Below are 21,771 nucleotides of genomic sequence, written 5' to 3'. Positions count from 1 at the left end.
TCACTTCCACAGATGGAGTGTTGATGAGAACAACATATGAACAACTTGATCCTGAACATTTTGAAGGAATATGTTCTCAATAAAAGAAGTTTTCAATATTAAGCCTGGAACTACATACTCATGTTAAGCCACACTGAGCATGAGGAGGGAGTTGTACAGAACTATTTCCACCAGCAAAACGACAGAACCTTTTGTCACCTTAAAGGAATCAGAAGTGTATTGCATCTTTTTGACACATTCTTCTAGATGTTGGTGACTATTTATTGCCCTCAATTACTTAGTTGGGTTTCAACTTCCTATTAATTCCTCACCACTTTTCTTCCTCATAATTGGTTATCCTCCAGGTCATACATAGTATTCAAAACTAAATGACCGATTTAGAAGTCACTTAAGTCACATATTTCCTTCAGAATTGCTGGAAACAAACTATTACACCCTTGCAGTTTGTTTCTCCAACTGCTTGACTGCTATATACTTTGAAATGTCCCCTCCTACTGCCTTATAGGAACTCCACTGCTTCCTCCTCACATCTGCATGGGCAACTGAAGCAAGACTTTCATCTATTTAAACTTTTCTAAAGTTATTTATATACCTTATATCTAGTTTAGCAAACACAATTCTCAATTGGAATAGATTCTTATTTGTACTAGGGTTTACATACACTGGGAGCATGGAAAAACTCTTTTGCCAAGTAAAACTGGCCCACTTGCTCTTTGGAGGCTTCTGTAATCCAAAATGGATTTTGTTAACATCTTCTGTGTTCAAATTTGTCTCTAGCCCACGTGCTTTGATTGCATAGCAAGGTGTGCTAGATGTGGAGAAGAAGTCAAAAGCTTGCATGAGACAGGTATTTTCTCATTTCCTTGATCACGCTCAGCATTCCAAAAATAAGATGTCAATTAAAAGGACTCTAAAGCCATACACAAACAATAACCAAATGCAGAATCACGCTTTTTCTTCTAGATTATCTCATATGTTTATCTGAACAAAACTGATTTCTCATCAGTTCCTCCACACACACTGTATTAACATTGTTTTTTGCAACTACTGCAAACGAAAAAAAGCTATTTTAGTTTCTAATTTCTAGTTTCTAGTTTCGAATGGTGAATTCTATCATTTCTACTCAAATTTATAAATATTATCTTTTCTTCTGTGTGATAGTCCTGGGCTGGACAGCTGCATCTAGCACTGGAAGCATGCAGAGGAACCTCTAATGCACGTCTTGTAATGTGACATGGTCCTTAATGATGAATGTTTACTCTTCTGCACAACCTTGGGAGACTAGGGCCACACCCTCTCCCATCAGAACAATTACTGCAGGCCTGGAAAACAGCATCACCATTTTGAAAGTTGAATCTACTTCACTTCTTTTGGCTATGGTCAGCCATCGAGATGCTGGGAAATCATAGTTCAGACGCCTCTCTCATTCACAAACACACTGACTGACATCCTAATTCCTGCTTCAGTTTCCCTTTCAGAAATGTGGGATTTTGTTGCAAGTACCACACAAACTCTACTCTTCTCCAATGGGGTTGTCAGATGTACTACGTCCCAAATAAGGTCTGCAGATGGCTGAGTGGCAAAGCCTCACCAACTTGAAATCTTTGCTTTTCTCCAGAACCTAAGAAGCAGCAGAACTTTTTCGTCCCAAGAAGCTAGTTTCTTGCATCTCTCTCCTGAAGTTACCTGTGGTCTTACTATCCACTCAGCCTACCTGGGTAACCAGAGTTCCCAACCACTGCTTCCCAGGGCAGCTGCAAATCCTTCCCACAGCTTCATGTCTGAAGCCTCTGACAATTTAATTAGAAGTAGCTACAGGTCTCAGAGATACATACAAATATTTACACATCTGTAAAAAAGGGGGCATTCACTCAACCCACATTAGGCTGAGAATTACCTAAACATTCTTGAGAGCTTCTTTTTAAAAATAATTTTTAAAATCTCAGTGTTCTTATCTCTTTCAAAGATCTGAACTGTACCCATATAATTTCTGTTCGTTGCTGTACTGTATGATTTTAGCACTAAACAAATAAATAAATAAATAAAGCAGGCTATAAATTAGTTCCTGACATAATTATAGGTTTGCAGACATTCATATTTCCCTGGGTCTATCAACAGAGTGAACTACTGCTCTAATAAACTGAAACTAGAGTTACTGGAATTAAAAGGCATTCACTAGTATTTCACATCAGACAGCTGTAACAGCAAACATCGACAAAAAAAATAAGCAGCCTTGAAAAATAAGGAAGTGTTTCAAATGGATGGCCCACCAACAACATTTGAAACTTTCTTATCCACTAATAAATTAATGTATTCAATGTAATTGACTCTAAAGAGCTTCACTAAATGATGCAGCTAAAGAAATTTCACTTTTTTACTAGATTCAGGGAGCGCCATTAACATAACCCATTAACCATGTCTAAGTTCAAACTAAAAGAGAACCTTCACCAGAACCCAGAGTAAATTCAGCTCACGAAGTCCAACTAATAACAAATATATTCACAATAAGATGAAACATTAATATTTTACAATCCCAATGATTTCTGCTTTATAACTAGGTCATTCTGGCTAGCAAACTTAAATCCCAGGAAGATCCTCTGTGACACACAGTTTGATCAAGCACCTTGGCAGCGTGCTTCAGCAGCAAAAATGGTTGCCCCAGTACAGGAACAACATGGCACATGCAGGCTGCTGGGGCTAGGCCAGCACTGGAGAACTGCACCTCCGAGGCCCACGTGCACCATGAGTGGCAGCCCATCTGGCAGTTCATCACAGGGAACAGAAAGCTTTTCGCTTTGCAGGAAAGAACTCCGCAACAGTCAGATGGAGCTCCTTGTCAGAAGATCCTCTCTTGCAGAAGCTCTCACTGATGGCCTACCACCACCTGCTGATCCATGAGGCCATCACCAAACACAAAGTTCTCACGCAGCTTGTGAGCACAGCGGCAAAGAGCCAAAAACTGGAGCTGAGAAATTAATGCTGTTTGATCATATACAAAATGAAGGACATAACAGGAGGAAAGATCAATTAGATGTTGGGAAGAAGACTGAGGATGAGTCCGGTTGTCAGATCAACGCATCTGATTTCTCAAGTTGTGTGATTCACCTTACCTGGCTCAGTTGAAACAAATCTATCGAAGAAAGTAACATACAGAGAAGGAACTTCCATGAAATCTGCAGTCAGAGGTTAAGGAGTTAGCTCTTCATTCACATTGGAAGGCCTCTGTGTTACCATAATGACTGTTATGCCTATGGCTGCAATATGTTCTCAACACAGAAGGCAGGCATGCTTAGAACAAGTGATATCCATCTTCACATTAAGACCCTGTAATCTGATCTGCTGCTCTCAGTGGTTGCTTTCAGTCATCAGAGATGTTTGTTACAGGAAACATGACTTCAAAAAATATAATTTCAAATATGAAATGTATATTACCATTCTGCATCCATTAAAACACCGTACCTACAGTTTTGGAGTTTTTTTATGTGATTTTTCTACAATTCAAAAGAAATTGTCTTCAGTTGATTAATTTTTTTTTAGAAGATATATGATTTTTTAAAACATAAATAGAACACACATTTATTATGGGTAATAAAATATTAATCACAAGTTACTGTTGTATAAATCCTTGCTAAACAAAAAGAACAGGACTTTGGGTAATTACTCTTACTCATCGTGACCAAACAACTGACATTTTGCAGTTAATCAAACAAGCTCCATAATAAAGTAAGATTTTGCACAGACAAATCATTCTGCTAAATTTAATTCAATTTTGTTCTACCAAAATAAATTATAGTTTTACTACCAACGATGATAAAATTTTGACAGCATTTTGCCTTTTTTTCTTGCATCGTAACTTTAATTTTGGCATTGACAGCTAATGAGTTATGTTGCGTTATCTGTTTAACTAATAAACAATTTTCTAAGCAGTCTGTGTAATTGGTCCATCAGGTGAAAACACATGCACTCATTTCCCTTCAGACACAAGTGGTCTTCTGAAAAAAAAACAAAGATCATCCTACTTTCATATCATCATTTCATCATTTCAATAGTGGTATTTGGATTTTAATTGCAACCTAAAACCAAATGGGACTTTCCTGTCTATTACGAAGGGACAAAGACTAGCTAAAGTGTTACTCAGCAGCAAAAAGCAGCTTAAAGTGCTTACACTTCATAAAGAATATTCGTTTCAATGCAACTTTATTCAAGAGTAAATAGCAGTATTTTCGGACGATGAGTTCAAGTGCTCACTAAGTCTATCTCATAGAAAACTGTTCACCAAGTATCCACATTGGCCTAATAGGGGTGCCATCATAACCATGAGGCTGAAAACACAGTGTGCCAATATATAAAAACACCTGCCTACAACCGACTGATATAGATATCTTCAAGTTTCAAAGGGAATGAGAGATCAGGCTTTAATCAAATAACAGCTCTGATCAGTATGATTATAAATAAGCTCATGAAATACTGCTTCACAGGATAGTTACTGAAAGGAAGAGTAAAAAAAAAAAAAAAAAAAAAAAAAACACAGAAGATTTGCGTTTTATCAACAGAAAATGGGTCACTGAAATGCCATTATACAACACTGATGACAGTTTATCTTCTCTCTTTCCTCCCTCTAAAGATTTTCATCATTAAGGAATGGAATTGTTCCCTAGGAATCCAAAGGCTTATGAGATGGCAGGAAACCCAAACAAGAGTTCTACTCAGAGCATCTCATGAGGATAATACTGACAGCACAGAAACCATCAATTGCCATGCCGCATGAACATCAGTCCTGAGTGGCAATGCTTATAAATTTCAAATACTTCCATTTTGTTCTTAACAGAGTTACTTCAATCATTTTAATATTTTTCAAGATAAAAAAGAAGTTATTCTTTCCAGAAAAAGAAGCAAAAGCTTCTCCCTATGCTTTCAAATCAGGGAAAAAAGCTCCCTAAGATTGGCTGAAAAAAAGCATGAACTAAAAATATTTCAGAAAACAAGCAGCAAAACTAGTCATTGTAATGATCAGAAATGAGCAATAGTTTGTAAGGATTCATAATTAGACATAGCTTTGACTAATCAGGCTTATAATGACCAATCAATGAGTAGTAAGAATCAGAATTTTCTTCAATGTCCTGAATATCCACAGAGAATGCAAAGACAAATTACGCAAAGTAAGACTGTATTTAACATAATGTGTTAAAAAAACTTGTGGCTGCACAAACTCTAAGGCACAAGGAGCACGGTGCTTGGTTTTGTATAAATCCAGTGAAACCGATCCACTTAATTGTCCCTTAGCTGTGTTTTTAATTATCAGCAACAGCGAGGAGGAAATGTACCTTCACACAAAGGTGAGCCAATGAGCCAACAGGCTGCACACCCATCCAGCACTCAGAGCTCCTGCACTGCCTTCTCACTATGTTCCCTGACCATTTGGCAGCCAAAAGGCATTAAGAAAAAACAAACAAACAAACAAACAAACAACAACAACAACAACAAAAACAGAAAGAATTAAAATCCCCCCCCTCCCCCCCAACAAAAAGAACAAAATAAAACCCACAGAAACAAAGGCAGGAGCCACAGCAGCATGAATTATTGAAAGCACCAGAATCCTCTCAGAGTCCTCATCAATACCCTCACCAATAACCACACCCACCTGGTGCTGATGTTATTCAGAAGGTCTGACACAAGACCTAAAACCTCCTGAGATGAAAGGGCGTTTTAAACTCAGCACAGTCACCATCCTCCGGACCACCTTACCTTTCTATATGGAAGAAAATGACATGGCTTCAGACTACAGCAGAACAGCAAGTTACTTTGGTCTTTCTCCCTAACTGCAGGGTACCACAACCCACAGTATCAGCCCACGCAGCAGTGACGGCAGTACGGGTGGACAGCTGTCTAGGTGACAAGCTTCTCTAATACTTCATATTCCTTCACCTCTTGCTGCTGTGCAGCAAAACAATTCCACCTAGAGCCCTTCCACAGAATGCCTCCATCCTAGAAGAGAGAATCCCGGCTGTGGGCTGCACCACTGAGCCACACTGCTCACACCGAGCTGAACGCACTGTGTTCTCTCCATCCTATGGAGGCATTATTCCTACTTCCTCAAGGGGGAATTCAGAGCGCTTAAAACAGTTCTCAGAGATCCCCTGTTTACCAAAAGAAGAAGGTATTGCTGTTCCGCAGCACGCTGTCAAAATCACTACTTTTCAGGACAGAAAGGTGAGAAGGGGCACAGTAGCTGGGGAATCAATCCAAGTGCTGCAAAAACCCCAACCTATCTTTGGATGGGGTATCTTGCAGGCACACACAGAAGCACCGCACACCATGGCCCACAGCACGCCGACCACACCACAGCTCTGCATGCACAGGGCAGTGCCTCCAGCACGGGGTGCAGCACTGCTGATGTGCACTGGGGAGACAGCTCCCACCCGCACAGCTTTCACTGCAAAACAGACCCTTCTCTTCCTCCTCCCACTGGATTTTCACTTTTTTTTTTTCTTTTTTCTTTTTTTTTTTTTTTGCATAAAGAACACTGCTGTTGAATGATGGATGGAACACTCTATAATTCTCCCAAGGTGTACACAGCAGCTCCAGGTGCGATCTTCTTTGCAACCCAAACCCCTCAGTGCTGGATGAAGGATGGAGGACCAGGTGTGAGCACTCCTGGGCACGGGTTTCACACATAGCCTTTTACCTCCCTCTCTGAGCATCACACAAACTCATTTTCACTTCCAACCCTCACTGCCGTAGTTTTGACTGAAATAAAGGCTGCATGGCTCATTTTGTGATAAAGCCTCTAAAAAAAGCAGTTGTGCTCCCCCCCTACCCCCCGCTAACACTTAGCAAGCTATCCAAGTTAAATCTGATTTATTTTGAAACATTCTGACGCTTTCCTTTCTAGATGAGAAGGTCTTACTTCTGAAAGAACAGCATTCTGAAATAACAGCACATAAAGAGAGAGCACTGCAGTTCCTCTCTGCTTTGGCAGGGAAACCTACAGGGGGAAACGCTCAAAACGCTCACGAGCGTTGGGTGTTTATCACAGCAGCTGTGGGACAGGGCGTGCAGAACCCCATATGAGGAGGCAGCGTGGAGGTGGGAGGCTCTGCTGCCTTGGCAGTAACTGCTATTCCCCCAGGCGTGTGTTCGGGACTACCGCACTCGGAGCTGTCCCTTACAACCGCAGGCGCTCAAAATCCGCTCTGCAGAACGAGGAGCATCGTCTCCACCGTCCCCCGAGCCCCCGCTCCGGGGACGCACGTTCTCCATGCATCGCACATCCACCGCGGACACAGATGTGGGAGCATCCCCGCGACAAAGGACGGCGGTGTTCGTGACACCCCGCAGGGCTCCCACCCCACGGTGGGGGGGGCACCGCGGTCATCCCTGCATCCTCAGCCCTGACCCCCGCACCGCACCACAGCCCCGTCCCGCAGCAGGAGGGAAGGGGGGAAACCCGGCGGGGCGATGGGGCGATGGGGCCGCCCCCGTCCCGCTGCCGCCTCCTGTCCTCTCCTCTCTCCCGCCTCCCCCAACCCCCCCCGCAAAGTTCCCCATCCCAGGCGGGGACCACCCCCGACGGCAGCGGGGCTGCCCCCGCCGCTTACCTGGCGGCGGAGCCGGGCGCTCCCTCTCGGCGCGCCGCAGCTGGGGCGGGTTCTGCCGCCCCCCTTTTCTGCCCCTTCCCGAGGTGAGCGACGCGCGGGGCGGCGGCGGCGGGGAGCAGCCGGAGAGAGCCGTGACATTTAACCGGGCGGCAGAAGGGTCGCGCCGACCCCGCGGCGCGGGCGGGTGCTTCTGTTCCTCGCCGCTCGGTCACCGCCCTCCTCTCGGCGGGCAGGCGGAGGCGGGGGGTGAAACGCGGTCCATCCCCGGAGACCTCCAGCCGCGGCGCGCCGAGCTATGCTCTCCTCCCGCTGTCCGCTTCCCCGCTTCGGGGGGCGAGGGCGAGGGCTGTCCGCTTGCCCCTCGGCGGGGCCCGGCACCACGGGGACGGGCGGGCGAGCGGCGGGCGAGGCGAGGCGGCAGCGCCGGCAGCGCGGGGAGGCAGCGCCAGCTCGAGGTGAGGGCGGGCGGAGGGGGGGGGCGGCGCTGTCAGAGGCGGAGCGGCTCCATCCGCGCGGCTGCACCCGCCGAGACGGCGGCGGCGCCTCGGGGCGGTGTCCGCGCCCCCTCCGCGGCCGGCGGCGGGTGCGGATGGACGGGCGGACTTGGAACGGCGCGCCTGGAAGTCCGCTCGCCCTCCCGCGCGCGGTCCGTTCCCCCCGTCCCCCTTCCAGCTCAGCTCCGCTCCGACCGCGTAGGTCGGACCCTCCCCTCCTCTCCTCCCCCCCCACAGTGGGGTGCGGTAGATTTAGGGGAGCGCATCCCGCGGGAGCGGCCATTTGCAGGGCGGCCCCCGCGGGTTTGTCGGCGGGTGGCGGGGGAAGAGGGGCCGCGCTGCCTCGACGCCCTTCGTCCTGTGCCCCGCAGGCGGCCGTAGCCCCGGCATCGCGCCGTGCAGTCTGGAGGCACCGTCGGTGCTGGGAGGGGCCACGGTGCTCTTCGCTCGGCTCTCGCTCCGCTGGTGCCGCTCGGGTGCCTGCTTGCTCTGTGGGAAGGCACGGTGCGGGGTTGGTGGAGCGCGGATCGCCGCTTTCTGCCCTTCTCTGCACGCCTGGCAGTGGTTGTGTTTAGCACGAGGATGTGGAGCGGCAGCTTCCTGCCGAGTAATTCGGGAACAGCAGTGCCAATTCCCAAGTGATTTTGTTTTTAACTGCTGATAAATCACATCTCTGTATGTATAAACCTTGCCCAGGGGCTGCAGTCCTAAAAAATGCACGGGTTATTGAAGTGATGAAAAATGGGCACATGCAGAGAGTTCCTCTCAGCAGCAGCAGCACTGACAGGAAAGTTACAGTAACTGATGGATAAACTGTGAGTTGTCTGTTTCTGATGCTCTGCCTCTTGCACGTGTATGGGCGCGTGTGCAAGCACGGTGTGTGTGGCTTCTTCACACAGCAGAGTAGGAGGCAAATGAAAATAGATGTACCTGTGCTCTTCCAAACACACTTTGTTTTCCAGTGAGGCCAAAGGAAGATGTAGTGAAGCTAGCAAGAGTGAACCATGGTTCTTTGTTCTTTTAAAGTGATGCTCAGGAAAGCCCCAAGCAGTAGGTTCAGTGGTCGAGTGCCAGACACCAGAAATATTTTTCTTGCAACCCAAGCTTTTCCCTTCATCTTCTGTAAAATTTGTAGTCGTGGGACGTGGTTAGTGGGCATGGTGCTGATGGGTTGATGGTTGGTCTCTATGGTCTTTCCAACTATAATGATTTTGTGATTAAATTTGTTATTATCAAGGTTTAGCTGATTCTTCTTTTTCCATCTCTGGCACAAGCTGACCAAATAGTACCAAAAGAAGCAGCTCACCACCTTTGGGTGCTAAAAAAAAAAAAGGAGCCAAAGAGCAGGAACTTTGTTTCATGTCTTATGATGCTGTAACGTGTAATGCTTGTGTCAATGGAAGGAAGCACTGTTCTCCATCATCCCATGCCATACAGTTATCCATGGTGAGTGGCAGTGTGTTCTCTGCAATATTTTTGAACATGAGAGCAACAAAATGAAGGAACAACACAACATGACCAAAGATTCTTGTAAACAGAACAACTAGCAATGAGCTGTGTGCATTTAAGACATTCAAGACCAGACTGACTGGGGCCTTGGGCAGCCTAATCTAGTGGGTGGCAACCAGCCAGTGGCAGGGGAATGGAACTGGATGATTTCTTCCAACCTAATCCATTCTATGATTCTTCAGATATCTGCTTGAATTGTTTTCATATTATAAACTCCCCATTGTGATCCTTAGATTTCAAAAGGACTCAAAGGCTTCTCTGAGCAGAATCTGTTTTCAGAAAGCACTGTGCACCCACATGGAGGAAAGTTCTTATAAGCTTTCTCAAGCAGGTATCCAAAGCTGCTAGTTACTATGTTCCAGTGGACATGGCTGTTGAGTTACTTAAAAAAAAAAAATTAAGCAGATATTTCTGTAGTTTCCATCAAGTAATTCAGAAAGATCAACATTAAGAGGAAAACAGGTATTTTCATACCCAGTAGAAATGCTGTGCTGCATGTAGAGGTAAGTAAAACTTGCCAGTTAATTTTTCTGAAGGTTTATAAAAAACAAGATAAAATACTCTATCTACTCCAAGAAGTGTACTGACAACAAGATAAATGGGAGTCTCTCCCAGATACTGCCACCTCATGAGCGTTCCTCTAAGTGGGAGATAAAGCAGCATGGCTGTATAGGTGCTGAATTACTACAGTCTAAAAATAGAAACAAAAAAATAGTGAAATAACAAAGACTGTTGTTACCTTACTCGTAGGGATGGCTTGTGAAATAAGAAGAATCCTTCATGTGAAATTTGAAAAATAAATGTCTCTTAAACTTTGCATTAGAGACCAAAACTCAAGGAGGGTGGCTCACGAAAGGAAACTTTATCAAAATATAAAGCAGTAGAAAACCTTAAAACACTCCTACATCTCATCAGCCAAATCCCAGCTGTGATGACCAGTTCAATGCATTATACATATTCTGTGAATCACAAAGGAAGCTTCTGCAGTGAGATACCGAACCACAGTGCAGCCTGGAAAGCTTACTATCCTCTTTCAGCTGTAGGTGTTCGGCTTTCTGAGCTGGAACAACAATTCACAATGAGAAGCCAAATGTTTCAGTGTTGCTGGCCATTCAGTCAGGGATCCATATAAAAATCGAAGCTGATGAGACTCTCCTTTTGCTCTGGGGGATTATGCACATAACGCACTCTAAAAGCATTTTCAAAAGATGCCATTAGCTCTTTAATTGAAAAGGGCTTTAGAAAGGGCGTTGCACTGCCTTTTTGCTCAAAGTTCTGGAAAAGGAAGAAAATCCCTCATAAAGTAAGATCACAACTCTTTTTACTTTGACATTAACTCCGAAAACATTCCTATAGACAGAGAAACAATTGTGCATTTACCTGCAGCTGTCTCATACGCGAGGATTATAGTGCCTCTTCAAAACAAATGAAATTATGAAATAATCTTAAAATCTCCATTCATTAGCAGGAGATATTAATTGTATCAGCAATGCATTTGCTGTATGTAATTGTCTCGTTAACATTTCCTCCATTCTAGCACTCTGGTGGTTCTTGTAGCAAGAATTCAGGTTATCAGGTGTCTTTCCTTTTGTTTTGAGCTTTTACAGTAAGCATTTTCGTATTTACATATAGAATCATTTCGCTATATAAATCTGCGATGAGATCGGCTCAGTATGTTGTTCTCGTGTTCCTTTGCCCCATTTGCTAGCAGTGATTTGGCATCAAGGTTGAATGAAATCATGGGCTGAATCACAATTTGGAGCCCACCATTAAATGTGTCTCTATCTATAAACAAAAAGAAAACAACTGTTTAGCACCCACATACGCATGTCAGCATATGGTGTAAAGTTTCTAAGAAGTACACTTACACTAAATAAACTTCAAGTTTTAAACATTTTGAAAATATAATTTGAAGCAATTGAACTTATATAATCTTCTACCTGCGCATGATACATAGCAGGGGGGTTGAAACAAGATGATCGTTGTGATCCTTTTCAACACAGGCCATGCTATGATTCCATGATTTTACAGTCTCCTGTGAAAAGTAATACTCTTTCAAAAACTTAATTTTACTTTTATGAATATTTCTAACTTCGAAAGGGAATTCAGTAAGATGTATTGGAAATCAAAGATAAATTCTCCATATTAATTCTCCTTTTACATTTCTAGTCCACATTTCATAACTTCCTAGTTTGGCTGCTTTTGTGTATACTCCCTCTCCATTTGAAGAATAATTCCAGTGGAGTCAACAAACAGTGTGTTGTATTACAAGTCATTCTGGATTTAAGCGAGTACTTGCTTCATTCTGTGCATGTGGAACATGGAATATACAATGGTGAACTCCCCTCAACCCCAAGAGTGAGTGCAGCAATGCACTGTGGCCCTCTGTTGTTAGTGGGATGCATTGAGCATGTTGCCATCCGTGCTGGAAGTGACATTCTATGTCTACAGAATGAGAAAAGGACTCAAGCAGAAAGTACAATGGCTGTGTGAAAAGGATCTATGTTTTTTTTTATAAGATGGAAACTACAGTGTTGAGCTCATGCTGTATGGGATATGCAGTCTGCCCGTGGGTTCAGATCATGATGTTTTCCAAAGTAATACCGCTCTGTGTAGAACTGTAGAATCATAGCATGGATTGGGTCGGAAGGGACCTTACGGCCCATTTAGTTCCAGCTCCCTGCCATGGGCAAGGCTCCCACCTACCACATCAGCTTAGAACAAGGCCCCACAAACCTGGCCTTGAATGCCTCCACAGTTTCTCCAGGCAGCCTTCACTGGTCATAAGTTCTGCGTGTCATAGTAGTTCCCCAAAGGAAATCTTAGGGTTTTTTCTTTTCATACCATTTTCAGTACTGTAGTCAAACCCCTTGCCACAACCCTTCACTCAGTGAAGAAAAATTTCCTAAAATGGTTTTGCATATATCACTAATTTCTGTCGATAAGTTCAGACCCAATAAATACCCTGCTTGGCTATTTTTGTCTCGGAGCTGAGCATTTCACTACGGTTTTAATCAGCTATGAGGTGTCCCAGTTTTATTAAACAATGTTCAGCAACCATGAATAATGTATTTAGAAATGACGAATTGGAAATTTTATTTTTATTTTTTACAGAAGACCAAATAATTCCGGAGGAGAAGCAGTTCTTAAATACCTGTGAAAAGACTGGTGAACTAAAAGTATCACCCATTTACTGAATACTCAGTTCTTAAAGGCTTCCTATTTTTAAGTACTCACACTTTTTTGTCTAGGAGCAGGTCTATGCCAGGTGCAAACTCTCAGAAGACAAAAGCTGTGGTGCTCCCTGTCCAGCTGTTTATATGATGCACAATGAGCTTAGAGGGGCATTATGTACCTCCATTTTAGTTGAGGCTTTCATGTAAGTTGGAGGTAGAAAGACTGAGGAAAGCACTGAAGAACTGGTCTTAGAATCATACAGAATCTAGCTGAAAAGAAGCTTATCACTGTCATAAAATACTGTTTTCTGGATCTTCTATACTGCCGCTTTACTTCAATTTCCGTAGAACATACAGTGCCAAAGGAATGTAATTTACCAGTGCGAAATAGGAGTATCTCACAGGTGAACCCGACACTCATTTTCAAAATTAGTAATTTCTCTCAGTGATTTCAGAGGCCAGCCACAGAACACTCCTGTTTCTAAGGGATGGACTCTTCTTATCACTGCTGTCCAAAAGCTGCTCTGAATAACAAAATATAATCCATAACATCTGATTTTACTTAACTCCCAATGCTTCCCATACATGTACTTAGTATGCTTTAGACAAACAGCATACTGTTTCATGCTTGCAAAGCTTGAAGAATAATTGTATGGACAGACAAGGAATAAACTATGAAGTCCTAGAGTGTTGTTATAGATGGGTAACTTTGTAGGTTGACACTGTAAGGCCAGCAGTATGTACCATTACTGCCAACATTTATTTGATACCTTCTGTTGACGTCTTTAGTTAACCTATCAGCACCTCTGATTAAAATGTCTGTATGCAATGAGAGAACTATGAACTATGTGTAAGAAAGTATGTTGTGAGCATAAACTAATAAATCTTGCCTTAAGAACTACACGAAGGTCTCAAGTATGATGGCAGCTGGTATATACCTGAGCATGGACTTAACATGTGGTGGAAACAAAGACTCTTCACAAGATTTTACGCATGCTGTAATAAAATTAATAAGCACAATTTATTTATTCTCAGTGATACGTGGAACTAACTTGAATTCAACTGAACTTTTTTTTTTTTTTTTTTTTTTTTTTACTGCATTTCACCAATTATTATCGGAGCTGCTAATTTTGAAAATGTAATGCATTCAGAAGACTTTCTCTAACATAGAACCATTTCACTATTTCTGCTGGCATCAAGATTGTTCACATAGGGGACAGAAATATTAAATAAAAAAAAAAAGTGTTGAAAATAATCCCATGTACAGCAGCAGCAGAGAGTAGAAAGCCAAAGCCTTATATCACTGAGTAATCAAAGTCACAATCTGGTGTCTTCTTCATATGTTTTGGATGGGTAGGAACAGCAGCATTAGGACTCTTCCCAAGCATCAGGACTCCTGTGCTGGTCTATTAAATAGTCCTTGTGGCCATTCTGTGGCCTGAATGACAATGAAAATAGTTTGGCCTCACTATCAAACTCTCAGAGCTTCCAAACAAGAGTGGCTACGTCCATATGCTGGGTGGTCCCAGAGGTCATTTGGAAGATTATTGATAGTGCCAGACCATACCAAGCTATTTCCCAGCCCTTCCTCCATGAGAGGTATAGATGATCACGTTCCAGCTTCAGTATGCTCACACTTAATTTAGTACTTCATATACAGTCCTTCAACTTCTGTTTTTCTTATAAGACGCAATGGATGAAATTCTTAAAACCCTCAGTTAAATTTGTCATGTGATGCTGTTGCTTGAGTTTAAGGTACCAGATGGTGATAAAGACAAAATAGGCTTTGTTGCAGTTCCGTAATTGAAAGCCAGATGGTGTTACTAAGGCTGATAAAGGGAAAACAATAATATATCCTGCCCTACTCTGCTTCAGATTTCCAGCTATTGCTGAGGAGCCGAAAATCCATCTGTTCAGATATTACTCACTGTATCATGCAGCTTTTTGGACACGAATTTCTGAAAAAGCAACAGGTGCAAGCACTTGCAAACTTTTATAAGTCTCAAAGCACATTAGAATAATATTAAAACTGCAATTTTAAATACATTTCTGACAGAAGATGAAAACAGTAAACTCTGCAACTCTAATAATATTGCACTTTATATAGGAAAACAAATCTTCAGCGTTAACTGATTAAATTGAACTAATGTGATAGGGAACTAGTCCCATAGGAGAAATATGGCTTCACACTTAGTGAAATCTGAACTTTTATCTGTAAGTAGGTCTAGAAAAATGGCTAGTCTGCTGTTTCAAATTTGTCAAATCTTTTCAAAAAATTAGCTGAGTTAACTGGTTTGGTTTCTTTTGCATAAGAAAATTTTGCTCATCATTGTGAGAAAATCAAAGTAATACAGTGGTTTCAGACATTAAACAAAAGTTGAAGTTGGCAGGGAATCAGAGATGAAAAAGAAACAAAAACATGTTGTTCTCTTAGCAGAAAATATTTTGCTTAATATTTGGGATGATGTTAATTTCCATAAATAAATTTGCAACTCAGAGACATATAAATAATTAAGTATCTACTTTCATGAGCTGATTAGCGTTGTTCTTATTCACAAAAGGGGTATCAAAATTGCATATGCTTATCTATGGAGCTAGCTATTAAAAAATTATTACAGATGCCCTAAAAAATGTACTCTATGGTAGCTGACTTGTTGCACTGTTCAGATCAACACTGAAATTCACCCGCACTGAATGTTTCAGGCCCATACAGTGCTGAAAGACAGCAGCTACCTGCTGGGGCATGTCATGCTGCCTTTGCATGGGATATGTGCTAGGTCTTGCCTTGGTGTGCGGCATCAGCCCAGAATTCATACAGATTTCTTCATTGAAATCTCATACTTTGGCTGGTAACACTGCCAGCAAGGTAAAGATAGATATTGTTATCTACTGTTGTTATCTAGAGCAACATATACCATGCCAGCTCTGATAGCCCAAGGGATATGAGGCCACTGCAACTCTGTGTCCCCAGGTCTGACCAGCAGGTTGTCTGATGGTGTTCTTAGGTAGCCATCTGCAAAGATGGACAGCACACGTATACAGGACCAGCCACACAGATGACAGTCAGACACTCAGAGCACTCACTCAAGTACAGCGAGATCCCTGTCTTTTTTGTACTGGGGAGCCCAGAACTGGACGCAGTACTCCAGATGAGGTCTTACCAGGGCAGAGTAGAGGGGGAGGATCACCTCCTTTGACCTGCTGGCCACGCTCTTTTTAATGCACCCCAGTAAGCCATTGGCCTTTTTGGCCACAAGGGCACACTGCTGGCTCATGGCCAACCTGTCGTCCACCAGGACACCCAGGTCCCTTTCCGCAGAGCTCCCCTCCAGCAGGTCATCCCCCAACCTGTACTGGTGCATGCAATTATTCCTCCCCAGATGCAAGACTCTACACTTGCTTTTGTTAAACCTCATCCGGTTTTTTTCTGCCCAGCTCTCCAGCCTATCCAGGTCTTGCTGAATGGCAACACAGCCTTCAGGCGTGTCAGCCAATCCTCCCAACTTCGTATCATCGGCAAACTTGCTGAGGGTGGCCATTATCCCCTCATCAAGGTCATTGATGAAGATGTTGAACAAGACCGGACCCAGCACAGACCCCTGAGGAACACCGCTAGTTACAGGCCTCCAACAGGACTCTGCACCACCAACAACAACCCTCTGCGCTCTGCCAGTCAGCCAGTTCTCAACCCACCTCACTGTCCACTCATTTATCCCACACTTCCTCAGCTTTGTTATAAGGATGTCATGGGGGACAGTATCAAATGCCTTGCTGAAATCAAGGTAGACTACATCCACTGCTCTCCCCCTATCCACCCAGCCAGAGACAACATCATAGAAGGCTACCAGGTTGGTCAAGCACGACCTCCCCCTTGTGAACCCGTGCTGACTACTCCTGATAACCTCCTCTTCTTCCAGTTGTCTGGAGATGACATCCAGTACAAGCTGTTCCATCACCTTTCCAGGGACAGAGGTGAGGCTGACTGGCCTATAATTGCCTGGGTCTTCCTTCTTGCCTTTTTTGAAGACCGGGGTGATGTTGGCTATCTTCCAGTCTTCAGGCACCTTCCCCGTCTTCCAAGACTTCTCAAAGATGACCGAAAGCGGTTCAGCAATCACCTCTGCCAGCTCAACAGCACCCATGGATGAATCCCATCGGGTCCCATGGATTTCTGAACATTGATGTTGCCTAGGTGCTCCCGGACCACCTCTTCCCTGACAGAAGGGGGGTCTTCCATTCCGCAGATCCTCTCACTAATCTCCAGGGTCTCAGATTCCCGAGGGGGAGCTTTTTCACTGAAGACAGAAGCAAAGAAGGCATTCAGTATCTCCGCCTTCTCAGCATCCCCCGTTACCAGAACACCCCCGTCACTTAGCAGGGGAGCCACATTCTCCCTAGTTTTCCTTTTACTGTTAATGTACTTGAAAATGTGTCAATGAATATCAGTAGGTGCCATTTTTCTGCATGGAGGAATTCAGCAACACACTTTTGCTTCATCCACGCTTCTTTGTCAGACACCGTTTTGTCAGACTGCCCCTCTGCTGCCACCTGTCACACAGCAACAAAATGGAATGGAATGTTGGCGGATTCAAACTGCTGTCATACCACCAACACCTGCCTCTAATGCCGTGGGCCAAAAACAGTAAAAGAAGGCATTACTTTTGAATCAGCTGTTGCATGAATGATTACAGTTATGTACTGTGTGGATCCCCTCAGCACCTGGTCTCAGGTGTTCTGTCTGCTCAGTAGCTGCTCTCAGTCCCAGTTCCCCAGTGTTGGCACCTGGACACAGAAGCCCTCAAGACCACCTCCCTGTTCCAGCTCTTGGTGCAGACTGTGCATGCCCAGAGCTCCTTTGTTGTCTGACGCTCCTGTAGTCTCACACCCAGATTCGCTGACAAAAACCCACTCATCATCTTGCTTCTTTTGATCGTCTTGCCCTTTAATGGCATAAATATTTTAGGAGTGTGATATTGAGAATGAGTAACTGTTTGGAACTACTGAGATATCTGGAAATTTGGAATATCTTGGAAGGCTGACTAGGCAAAAATCAGAGCTGCATACACAAATGATGGATTAACTGGGGAATCATGCAAAAAGAAACATAGGATAAAAATTTTCTTTCTACCATGCCATCTGCATTTATTATAATTACATCTTAATGTTAAGATGTTAAGCACTAAGGCATCACTCCTGTATGTTTTGCATGTGAACCTTAAAAAGATTTATGAAGTGTTTAATTTAAAGCATGACTGCTTACGCAGAACAAGGGGCTTTGCATAAATTGTTATTTTTTTCCATGAAGAAAGTATTTCAGTAATCTAAAATACTGTCAAAAAGGGACTTAGAACCATTTAACACAGTATAGGCAGCTGAAAATTCTCTGAGATATGTTGTTCTTATGTATAGGAGCAAAATTTGAGCTAGTTTGTTAAGCTGTAGCAGAACCAAGGGTAGATATAGTGCTTAGGGTCATTGTTTAGTAGACAAAAATGGTGGTAGGTAGATGGTTGGACTAGATGAATTTAGAGGTTTTTTCCAACCTTAATTATTCTGTGATGCTATGATTCAGGCACAAGCTGGAGCCACTGCTGCTTCATGTGTGTACCTCTCCCCAGCAAGACTTATTCGTATACCAGTGCTGCTGTTACAGCAAAGTGTTGGTCCCTAGCTGGTGTAGCTGAAGACAGGGGCTTTCCTGATGTTAGTTTCATCCTTACCACCTGATCATACCATCCCCAGGGGCTCTCTGGAGAAGTTTGTATGATCACCTCCCTAACAGTGGTACATCCAACCCTGCCTATGCTTTGAAGAACCTCAACTTGCCTGTGGTCAAAGAATACAAGCAAGAAGGCAAAGGGAACTTCATCCAGCAAGGGAGTGATTGCCCATGGATTTATGGAGCAAAAGGTTATTTTGGCCTTTTGGGTTATTTTACACCTGATGTCCCATCAAGGGTTTTACTTTTTTTTTCTGAGACAGATTGAGGAATTTCTTACAGGAATTGTACAGGAATAGCCATTGCCATTTTGATTCCTGTCTTCACCGCAAGAGGGCTGGGGTCAGGGAGGCACACGTTTAATATTTGAGACGTGCCCTCTTCTCAAAGCTCAATCATCCACAGAGAGACAAATCTTCCCTTTTCTCCAAAGGGTAGTCCTCAACCCATGTGAGAGCACAGATAAAAGCACCTGAGAGAGTGTCAATCACTCCTGTCACTGCACCTCTTTCAAGTTAGCAGCTTTTCTTCCCCTCTAAACTGACATTTCTCACAGTGGGTTTAACCACATGGGTCTAACCACACTTTTTCTGTTGAAGACTGATTCTTCAGTTTCCCCCTTTTTCCCTCCTCCATTCTTTGAACTCAGTAGCTGCAGTAGATGCTTTAGAGAAGAAAGCAACCTCACAAGTTCATCATGAAGCAAATAGGACTGTTAATATATCCTTAAAGAAGAATACACCTGTACATTACTGTAATACCTGCTTGCATGTATGAAGCTTGCCTTTTAGAGAACAGAGGAAGGCCCATCACTGGAGAAAGTTCCTGAGTCTCCTGTGGATTTCTGAGGAGGAATGCCTGCAACTAAGGGATCATTTTAAACAGCTCTAGATAGGGTGGTAGAAACTTTTATTTTGTCAGAGATAAATCTTCAGAGTAATCAGGAACAATACAGCACACTGGGTAGGAATGACCTGTAGGAGACTCAGAAGTGTTTGGCCTTCCCATAGAAACTTGAAAGATACCTGTCATTCCTTGGAAACTATCAGGAAAAGAGGATTCAGGCGTTTCTTCATATACAGTAAAGGCTTCCAATACTCCAAACATTAGCCTAAAAGAAAGTAAAAATCAAAGAAATTAAAAAAACATGAAATACAAAAAATGTGCAAAAAGAAATTTTCCATCCGTCATCTCTGACAAAAAAACAGAAATGTTTTTTTTTATTTTTATTGTAAATGGCATATTTTTCAGGTACAGCAGGTCAGTGTCAACAGCAAAGCCGTGCTTATTTCATGTTCAAGGACAACCACGTAGAGAGGAAAGCTTTGTTTTGTATTCAAAATCTTAGGAACAGGATGTCTAGACATGCAACTGGTGTGTGTGTATTTAAAGGACTTTGCGTTTTTAGCAAGGTACATTTAGTCTCATTCTACTTTGTTGTTCAGAAGGCCATCCTATCAATTTCTCATCCACAGAAACAAGTCCTGTGGAGTATCCCATGAAGGGTTACCAATCCATTTTATCAATTTTTTTAATCTTTCCTAACTTTTTGCATCAAATTTAAAATCATGAAGAGCAAAAACAAAAAGGAAACCAAACAACAATTCAAATACTGGTCCTTTCAACAGTTGGTCTAGATGTGATTTTACAATGGTGCAGCAAGGACAGAAAATAGAACAAGACCTCACTGAAAGTAAGCATATCTCACTGATACTTGCTCTGTTGTGTGCTCCAAATGGCAGCCCACATAGGAAGAAGATGTTGACTTTAAAAACCTGATAAATCTACAACTTGCTTATAGTTTGAGGAAAAAAAGAAAAACTTGATAGTCAAAGTGGAGGCTGGATGCTGGTGATAATTCAAAAAATAAACAAACAAACAAAAACTTGGTAATCATGATTACAGGAAAAAAAGATAATTAATATTTTGTCTACAATTATGACTATTAAAATTCCTGCACTTGAGTTAAATCAAATTAGTATCTAATGCATTAGTTTGATAGAGATTTATTCTGTTTCCAGTGACTTTTAAAATGTACTTTTAGTAACAATTCTAATTCACCAATGCATGTCCTCTAAATGCACTCTGTAGCATTTCCCTCCCACGCCATATGTGAGATACATTTTTATAACAAGAACAAAGAGAAAAATAATGGAGCTTTGCTGCTGTTTAGTGAATGGAAATTTTCTGGGTTGCTGGATAGCAGTGCATTAATGGTGGGAAATCAGGTTTTCCCACAGGGGCTGAAATGCTCTTGACTGACAACTCTGGCTTAAGGATCACTTGGGAAGGAAGCATGCTGCATGTTAGAAGAGAACCCCAGTTACTGCTGTGCCACAGAAGCTCTTCTGGAGGTGTGCAATTCCCATTGGGCTACGTGAGTGTTCTGTGAGCGCTGGGATAGATTTAGCTCCCTTCTCTCTTACTAAAAAAAGAAAGAAGAAAGGCAGGGCAGCAGAATTGCTGAATCTTTTTTCTTAACCATCCAACAACAAACTGTCAGTGAGCAGGGAAGGTTTATGAGGCAGTGTCAAGGGAAAACATCATTTTCCTTTAAAAAACTGACCATTTGTAGACGCCTGGCATAAAATCCCTTTAATAAGATATGTAAAACTGTATCCAAACTTTTTTTGTTTTAATTTTAATATATATATTTTTTTAAGCTGCAGTTATTTGGAATCAGAACATGCAGCTTCAGAACCTAAAGAAAAAAAGACATATTGTATTACTTCAATTCAGATTTCCCTGCACTTTTTACTAATTTGTTCTATGAAAACTAGAAGATAAAGTCATAGTCTTCAGACTGTGTTCATTAAACTTTGTCAAGAAGTTTGCCTAAGGAAACAGTATCTCAGTTTCACTGAGAAAAACACCATCCTATTGTCATGGAAATTCAGGCTGTTTTCCAGTGTGAGCTTTACCCAAAGATATGGTTTCAAAGTTTACAAGCTTTTAGGTGACACAACTGGCTTCATTCCACTGTGTATGAGTATACTGCAACAGCAGTAACATGGATTACTTGATACAGAGAGATTCCATATGCTCAAGTATGGATACCTTCAGCAGTCGGTCCTTAAAAGTAGTTTAGACCTTTGTTAATTTGTGCTGAGTTGTTAAAGCCAGTTGGCCATGCTGACATCTATTTCGTAACAGTGTTTACAAAGACCTATAAAGTATGAACTACTGTATTTCCACAATGTATTCCAAACAAGAAGACAAATCTTGTCTTCATTGTTCTGATATAGTGTGATCTGTTTACCTGGAAGTTCAATCAG

At 42.7% G+C, this 21,771-nt stretch overlaps 1 protein-coding gene across 4 annotated transcripts in view; it reads right to left on the bottom strand.

Annotated features, from left to right (window-relative positions):
- LINGO2 (leucine rich repeat and Ig domain containing 2) overlaps nt 1-8,001 on the bottom strand; it is a 472,070-nt gene extending 464,069 nt beyond the window's left edge. For all 4 annotated transcript variants that reach the window (XM_048931033.1, XM_048931038.1, XM_048931037.1 and 1 more), the window contains exon 1: nt 7,599-8,001. The gene's annotated coding sequence lies outside the window, so the exon portion shown is untranslated. The remainder of the gene's footprint in view (nt 1-7,598) is intronic.
- Nucleotides 8,002-21,771: the final 13,770 nt, after the last annotated feature.

The sequence above is a fragment of the Lagopus muta genome, chromosome Z (assembly GCF_023343835.1).
Source record: "Lagopus muta isolate bLagMut1 chromosome Z, bLagMut1 primary, whole genome shotgun sequence".
NCBI classification, from domain to species: Eukaryota; Metazoa; Chordata; class Aves; order Galliformes; family Phasianidae; genus Lagopus; species Lagopus muta.
This window is presented reverse-complemented; position numbering and strand designations above follow the sequence as displayed.